Raw genomic sequence first — 7,721 nt, 5'->3', positions numbered from 1 at the left:
GGGTTGCTCCCATGGTTATGAGTAGTATACTCTGCTCTTCTCTAAAACCTTATTTTGGCATCTTCAATTCCCATCCCCCTGCTTACTTTACCTCCCCCCAGATCATTGTGACGTTTAGACAATAGGTGGCCAAGTTTGAAAAATCAGACCGGAGGTCACAGGCAATCCAACAAATTCAAAGTGACCAAGTAGTCAGTACCACCATATTGGAAAAAATACTGGAGAATATGCTGCAAACCTACTAATTGTCAGAATGTGGCCAGTTTTGATTAGGTTCATTACATCACGATGGGACACGCTAAGAAAAGGCTTGGGTCTAGATTCATCCACTGGCACGGGGCAGGTACTGGGGAGAAGAACCAGCGTCAGAATATGAGAGGCAGTCCCACTGAATGACAGAATGGAGCCATAAAGGGATAGGAGCACGTGGCAGGTGATGAGTCCAGCAGTGATAGGGAGTCCGACATGCAGTATTGGAGTGTCCCAAAAGAAAAGTCAGAATTGTAGGCATTCACTCAACGTCAGGGTCTGTGCAGTTGATTAAAATAAAAGAAGGAATCTGATCCTCAGTGAACAAAGTACGGAATGAGTTCTAAAGTATGGAATAGTTATGATGGCAGTGCTTAGTGCTAGGGGAACATGAAACCAGAACACATATCTAGAGGTAAGTGTTGAACATCACCAGGTGGACAACTGGGACCGAGGCCAATTTCCAGGTAGAAAGGCCATGAGCTAATATACAGAGATAGTCTAAACATTTGATGGGAACATCTGGCAGAAGTTGGAGATGTGCCCACTGATAGAGTCTCTAAGGTGCCTGGCATCTCTACCCTTGCATAACCATTTTTAATCACCTCTCTTTCCAAGAGGGAGACAGAGATGCTATAGAGAAAGGGCAACTAGAGCTGGTTAATAATGGTGCAAGAACAGGCAATTTGCCTGTCTCTAAATCTGACGTATTTATTCATTCAGAAATGTATTTATTAGTATGTGCATGAACATACATATTTATTTGGAAAAAGATATTATTTTAATCCACTTAATTGACTTTTTTCTAGTTCCCTATCTGTGTTAGGTGCAAGTCATGTGGGGTTAGTAACTTCCCTGGCCTCGTTTAATCAATGTTTGCTCTCCTGAGCAAACATGCCTTGCCCCAGACCACACTGTAGGGATGACCTGGGATTGACGTGGGAGTGAAGTTCTCTTGCATCTCTCAGTGCAGCCGGCCGAACGAGGCTGAGGAGGTGGCTCCAGTTAACATCACATGGAGCAGAAAAACCACCCAACTGGGACCTGCCTGAAATCCTGACCCACAAAGTTATGAAAAACAGTGCATTGCTGTTTTAAGCCCCTAAGCTTTGGATTGATTTGCTACACAGTCCCCGCTCTACCCCATTAGTCTCAGTCAGAGTACACTCTTGCTTGGGGCCAGAAGGAGGAGCCACCTTGTATAGTGTTGGGGAAAAAGCATTCTAGGAAGGACGAGTACAAATCTTGGAAGCAGAGCAAGGTTTGAAGTGTTCACAGAACTGGAGACCAGAGCATAAGGAGTGAGAAGAAGGTTGAGGTGAAGGGGGAGCAGGAAGCAGGAGTGGATCCCACAGGGCCTTGTAGACTGTGATAAAGGGTTTGGAGTTTCTTGTGTGAGCAGTTGGAAGTCATTGATTGGACTGTGTGTTAAAGATGAACTGGTTTATTTTAAATGAGCAGTGGTGGGGCAGGCACCGAGGCTGACAGAGCACTTAGGAACCGTTGCGGTGGACCAGGTAAGACATGATGGTTGGTTGAACTAAGATGCTGGCTGTGGTCTTGGAGAGAAGTGAACAGATTGGAGATACATTTTGAAGGTAAAATGGTTAGAATTTAGTGATTGATTTGAGGAGGTCGTGAAAAAAATAATCAAGAATAACTCTTGAATTTGGGGTTTGAGCTACCAGGGAGTGCAATTTAATAAATGAAGCAAAGCAGGGTGGAAGGAGGCTTGGGGTGAGGACTGTAGGAAATTATCAAGGGCTCTGGTTTTAGTCATAATAAATTTCAAACAAGTATTGCAAAACCTGGCAGAATGTCAAGGAAGTGGTGAAAGGAAAGATTTGGACTGGATTCTTGGGATTGGATAAGATCTCTTGGGGGAGAGTATTGACAGGGTAATAGGGTGCTGGCTAAACCCTGAGACAAGTTGATTCAAAAAGGTTGAGGTGGCACAGAAGAGCCTGCATAGAACAGTGGGAAGGGACAGCTTCTGAGGGAGAGGAAAATTAGGAGGCTAAATGTAGAGTATTTCAAGACAGAAGGAAGAATGGACTGTGTTGGGTGCTGCTGAGAATCATATAAGACGATGGAGAAGACGTTCATTTGATTTGGCAACATGGAGGATGTCCATACTATTGACAGGAACAGTTTCCTTAGACTGAGGGGGAAGAAGACAGATTTTATTTAACTCAAGAAATTGTGGTATGAAAGGAGAGAAAGGGACTGATGACTACGGAGAAAGGTGGGGTAAAGGAAGGATATTGTGGTTGTTCCTGGTATTACATGTTTGTTTATCAAAGTAGTTACATTCTTATTTTGAAAAATTTAATAGTATTAATAAACTTAACTTAAAAAAAAAAAAACAAAAAACAACCCAGTAGTGCCCTGATCCCGCCCAAGAGGCAGCCACTTTGAATTCTTTTGGTTGTATTTTCTCGTTGCCTTAAATTTCTAAATAATACACGTGTATTACTATTTCTCAATGTGTTGATACATTTTCTCTGGACCTAGTGCTATAAAAGATTTAAGTTTTTTTTCTTTTCCTTTAATGACATATGTTAGAGCAGATGTAGGCAAACTTTTTCTGTTAAAGCACCATATATTTTAGGCTGTGTGGGTCACTTGGTCTCAGTTGGGACTGTTAAACTCTCCTGTTGTGCATGAAAGTGAACACAGCCAATACATAAATGAATGAGCATGGATGAGTTTCAAAAACCCTTTATTTACCAAAAGAGGTGCATGGGCCGGCGTCAGTTCACGGGCTAGAGTTTGCCACCTCCTCTTTAGAGTATGATTGTACGCTTACAGTACTGATCCAGGAGCAGGGAGGAGATGGATAATGCAGATCCTAACTAGGCTTCGAAACGTAAAGGCAGCATACCGCTTCATATGATGTCAGAGCTCTCTCCAGTCTTCAAATATCCCCACGTCTTTAGCACTGTGGCAGGGAAACAGGAGCTCTCTGGTTTCCTCAAGATGAGTGCAAGATTAATGTAGACGTTCCTGCCCCACTGGGCGTGGGGCTTAGTAACATACCGTGTTTCCGTAGAACTAATTTCTCCATTTGACGAACGCAACAGGTGAACTCGGCTGTGTATGTGGCTATATTTGTAGACCCTGTCCTTCTCTCACCCAGGCTCAGAAATTAGAGTCGATCACATAGTTAATTAATGTCTGTAAAACCAAAAAGGACACAGGAAGTCCCTCAGGAAACCCCGGCTAAACAAAGATGATAAATCAGGTTCCCTGGACTCCCATCTATGAGCTATGATTATTTCCTAGAAATGGTTCTGGTTTCCCATGTCTCTTATACCCAGTGGTTCAAGAATAGGGTATTGGCCTTGACAAAATGAATAAGCTGTAACGGCCTTAAATATAGTCACTGTTAAAAAATCCATGCTTCCTCTGAATGTGGTACTTTTGGTGGCCTTACTTGTTCCTTTTGCTATAACACAGCAGGGATATGATGGGAGCCCCACATCCCTGGGAGCTCCCATATCCCAGGGATATGATGGGAGCAGTGAAATTGATGGTTCAAGGCTAACTGGTGCCAGTCAAATGTCCACTTTCCAAGCACGGGGGGGAATCTGGCTTGTTGGTCGATGTATTTTATAGTTTCATTTACAGAATGTACAAATATGCTTATTTAATTAAAAATGATCCAGGCTTAGCCAAAGAAAACATATTTTTCCCCCGACCAAAATGTCCTCTTCCGAGTCTCTAAAAATCAAGTGATAGTTTGTTTAAAAAACAGAGAACATCTGTTTTATTTCGAGATACTGTACTGTCAAATATAGAGCATAGGCCCTCGTGCTGATTCATCTATGATATTTGTGTCTGCGATGGTGTGTGGAAACTTGAAAATTAATCTAATTAGTTCAATTTAACAAGTCCTTCCTGCTTGCTAACCTTTAAAGAAATTCCCATTTAAAAAACTTACTTATTTCAGTTCAAGTTAGTTAACATACAGTGTAGGATTGGTTTCAGGAGTAGAACCCAGTGATTCGTCACTTACATATGACACCCAGTGCTCATCCCAACAAGTGCCCTCCTTAGTGCCCATCACCCTTTAACCCATCCCCCCACTCACCTCCCCTCCAGCAACCCTCGGTTTGTTCTCTATATTGAAGAGGCTCTTATGGTTTGTCTCCCTCTCCGTTTTTATCTTCTTTTTCCTTCCCTTCCCCTATGTTCATCTGTTGTGTTTCTTAAGTTCCACAGGTGAATGAAATCATATGATATTTGTCTTTCTCTGATCGACCTATTTTGCTTAGCATAATATCCCCATTTTTTTTTTTTTTAAGAAAAGTCACCATCCAGGGACTGGAAGAGTTGGTTGGATTTGGGATTTTCACATCAGCCAGCAACACATGTAGGCACAGATATCTGCAATATGACAACAGCCCTCTTTGTTGTAGTTATGGTGGTGAGAATGGCCGAAGTTACAAATTTAACTCGTACTGGTATTTATCCTGGATGCGCAGGGATTTTCTCGAAAGCAACAGCGCTTTGGGTCTCCAATTGATTGGTGGAGTTTCTGGGGATGAGGCTGATCATGGCATGATGAACTAACAGCAGAATTAAGTTAAACTGATGGGCACTGGAGCCCCGTGGAGAAAAGACAGAAAAGGTGCTGAGAGCAGCCAGGCTGGCGTATTGTCCCAAGCACCCATGCGTTAGAGCTATGTAGTTCTGGCTGTGGTGGGCATTTGTCCAAATGCTCACCTCAGAACACCAGCCCACTGCCTGCTCTGAACCAAGGAAACTGGCCCTTCAGAGAGAACATCAAGTTTACACAGCTCAGTGCTCTCAGCAAATGATGTTTTAATGGTGTCAAGATGGGGGAACGGATTTGGCCGAAAGCACCAATTACTTTCCATTAGACAGAAAGAACATCCCAGCAGTGGAATCTCCTAACCTCTGCATTGCCCCCCAATCTCACTTCCTCAGTGCTCCTCACAACGTCTGGCCCCACGTATCGTCCATTCCCCCCTCTTAGATCTAGGTTTGCTGCTACTCCACAGCCAGCACTTTTGCACAGGCCAGTCCTTGATTAGCTGCCACCCCAGTGGTGCTCTTTCTGTTCTCTGCACCTACTAGACATGCGGGTCCAGCAGCCGGAAGCAAGTTCTGTGAGGAATAGCCACAAGTTCTGGCCATGGAAAGTCCAAGGAAGCCAGAGAGGGCACACGACCTGTCAAATACTTATCTGAGAGGGTCTGGAGATTCTCCGAGCACTGACACAGTCCTCCTTAAAGCGTTAGGCAAAAGACGCAAAAGACACAAAACCTCCAGAACTCCAATTTGTGAAGCCCTCCACTGTGTGTGAGGCACTGTTCTAAGTACTGACCCATTTTATCCTGTTGGATCTCTACCTAAGCATGAACATTACTGTTTCCTCATGTTATAGATGAGGAAAGCTAGGATCAAAGAAATTAACTTGCTCAATGCCAAACGATCCTAGGTCACAAAGCTGGAATTTGAATCCAGGTTTTATTTATTCTACCATCCATGCTCGTAAGCATCAGTATGCCTTCTTCTCAAACCATTCTCGCATTGCTCAAGATTTTCCAAGCATCGTAGGAAATTTGGCACGCCCTGGCCTTTGCTTGGTGGGCCTTCTCTTAAAATCCTCCCTCTTATGTCTATGTGCTGGTAACCTTCTCTTCTTTGCCACAGCCCTCCCTCCAATGTCAAGTGTGCCCTGATAGTATTTCAATCAGTCTGCACCAGTTTTATGCTTCTGCAACTGTATATCATCCCAATGTGCACAACTCTTCCACATTGTGACCTATATTTTTCCTCATGTTAGATCATACACTTCTTGAGGCCAGGGTCCATGCCTCGTTCATCTTTGTACTCCTGGCAATGAACATGCACCTAGGTAGCAAAGTGCTAAATTAAATGAGCCCGTGTATAGTAAGATGTATCAGCACCCTTCCAGTTGTGTGGCAATCAGAGGGTCAAGCAAATGTTCCATTCCCACTGGAGACGGACATGTGTTTCACTTGGGGTTATTGACAAAGGCTCTGTGGAAAGTTTGACATTTGACGGTGGTTTTGGTGGTGAGAGGAGGGGAGTGGGAAGATTTTTCAAGTGGAATTGGCAGAGTGAGTAAATTGCTAGAAAATGTAAAACATTAGAGGGGCGCCTGGGTGGCTCAGTCGGGCGGGTATCCAACTCCGGCTCAGGTCATGATCTCATGGTTTGTGAGTTCTTCGAGCCCCGCATCGGGTGCTGTGCTGACAGCTCGGAGCCTGGAGTCTGCTTCCGATTCTGTGTCTCATTCTCTCTCTTCCCCTACCCCACTTGTGCTCAGTTTCTCTCTGTCTCTCAAAAATAAATAAATGTAAAAAGAAAAAAAGAAAACGCCAAACATGAGAAGAAGAGATCTTCTATGTGTCTGAACTATAGGAGTGTGTGGAAACAGACCAGGAAAGTGAACATGTTTCAGATCACAGGGAGTTTTGGATGCTCTGCTAAATGGGATATTTTTTATTTTTTAGACAGTGAAGAGACCCTGAAAGATGCTATTTTTTTTAATGAGTGAATGAATAATAAGTTTTTGTAATAGTACCTGACACATAACAAGTTCACAATAAAGGTTGACTAACATTACTGTTATGATCTTGAGCAAGAAAATGTAAGTACTAGTGACTTTATGAATGATGTGAGGTGAATGGGCAGACTGAGTGGGAGATTGGCTAGAATGCCTATATCAATAGCTATAGGCGAACTCATGTTGGTAGTAGACAACAATGGAGGCAGCTGCTACATCCTCATAGGAAGGAAAACACCCACCACAATTTGAGAATTGCCAGTTGAGCAGAGGAAACAAAGGATGAGGCCAGAGAGCGTGGCCAGCACCATGGACTAGGTTCCCCCAGCCCTAACACGGGCCTGCATGCGTGAAGCTGTGCACTTACCACTTGATTAGTGTTTCGTTCATTCTTCACGCACTTGACTTAGGCTTGAGGATGGATTCCACCAGAGCTGACTTTGAACTAATCCTTTTAGAATCCAGGGGAGTGGGGGCGCCTGGGTGACTCTGTCGGTTAAGCGTCTGACTTCAGCTCAGGTCATCATCTCGAGACTCATGGGTTCGAGCCCTGCGTTGGGCTCTGTGCTGACAGCTCAGAGCCTGGAGCCTGCTTGGGCTTCTAATGTCTCCCTCTCTCTCTGCCCCTCCCCCACGCACACTCTGTCTCTCTCCCTCAAGAGTAAATAAACATTAAAAAAAAAAAAAAAAATCCAGGGGAGTGTAATCAGAGGCATACCATCTGTCTCATCATCAAGAAAACTTTCTCAACCTGCTAGGGAACTAAAGGACCTGAAGAGCAATTCTGTCAATAACAGCTCCCCACTCTCAACTCCCACAAGCCTCATTCTCGATCCCCCAACCTAAGCCCAGCCTCTGTTCCCCCATGGCCAAACTTCTATCCCTCACCTCTTCACCTCCATTCCAGTTT

General features: G+C 44.1%; 1 long non-coding RNA gene across 1 annotated transcript in view; it reads left to right on the top strand.

The window, feature by feature from the left end:
* The first annotated feature begins 1,701 nt into the window (after positions 1-1,701).
* Positions 1,702-7,721, top strand: part of LOC147577113 (uncharacterized) — a 62,948-nt gene continuing 56,928 nt past the window's right edge. Inside the window, exon 1 of the long non-coding RNA XR_015255748.1 lies at positions 1,702-1,766. This is a non-coding gene — a long non-coding RNA (uncharacterized LOC147577113). The remainder of the gene's footprint in view (positions 1,767-7,721) is intronic.

This window comes from Puma concolor, chromosome C2, assembly GCF_028749965.1.
Source record: "Puma concolor isolate L17-30 chromosome C2, mPumCon1.1.hap2, whole genome shotgun sequence".
In the NCBI taxonomy this organism is placed as follows: Eukaryota; Metazoa; Chordata; class Mammalia; order Carnivora; family Felidae; genus Puma; species Puma concolor.
This window is presented reverse-complemented; position numbering and strand designations above follow the sequence as displayed.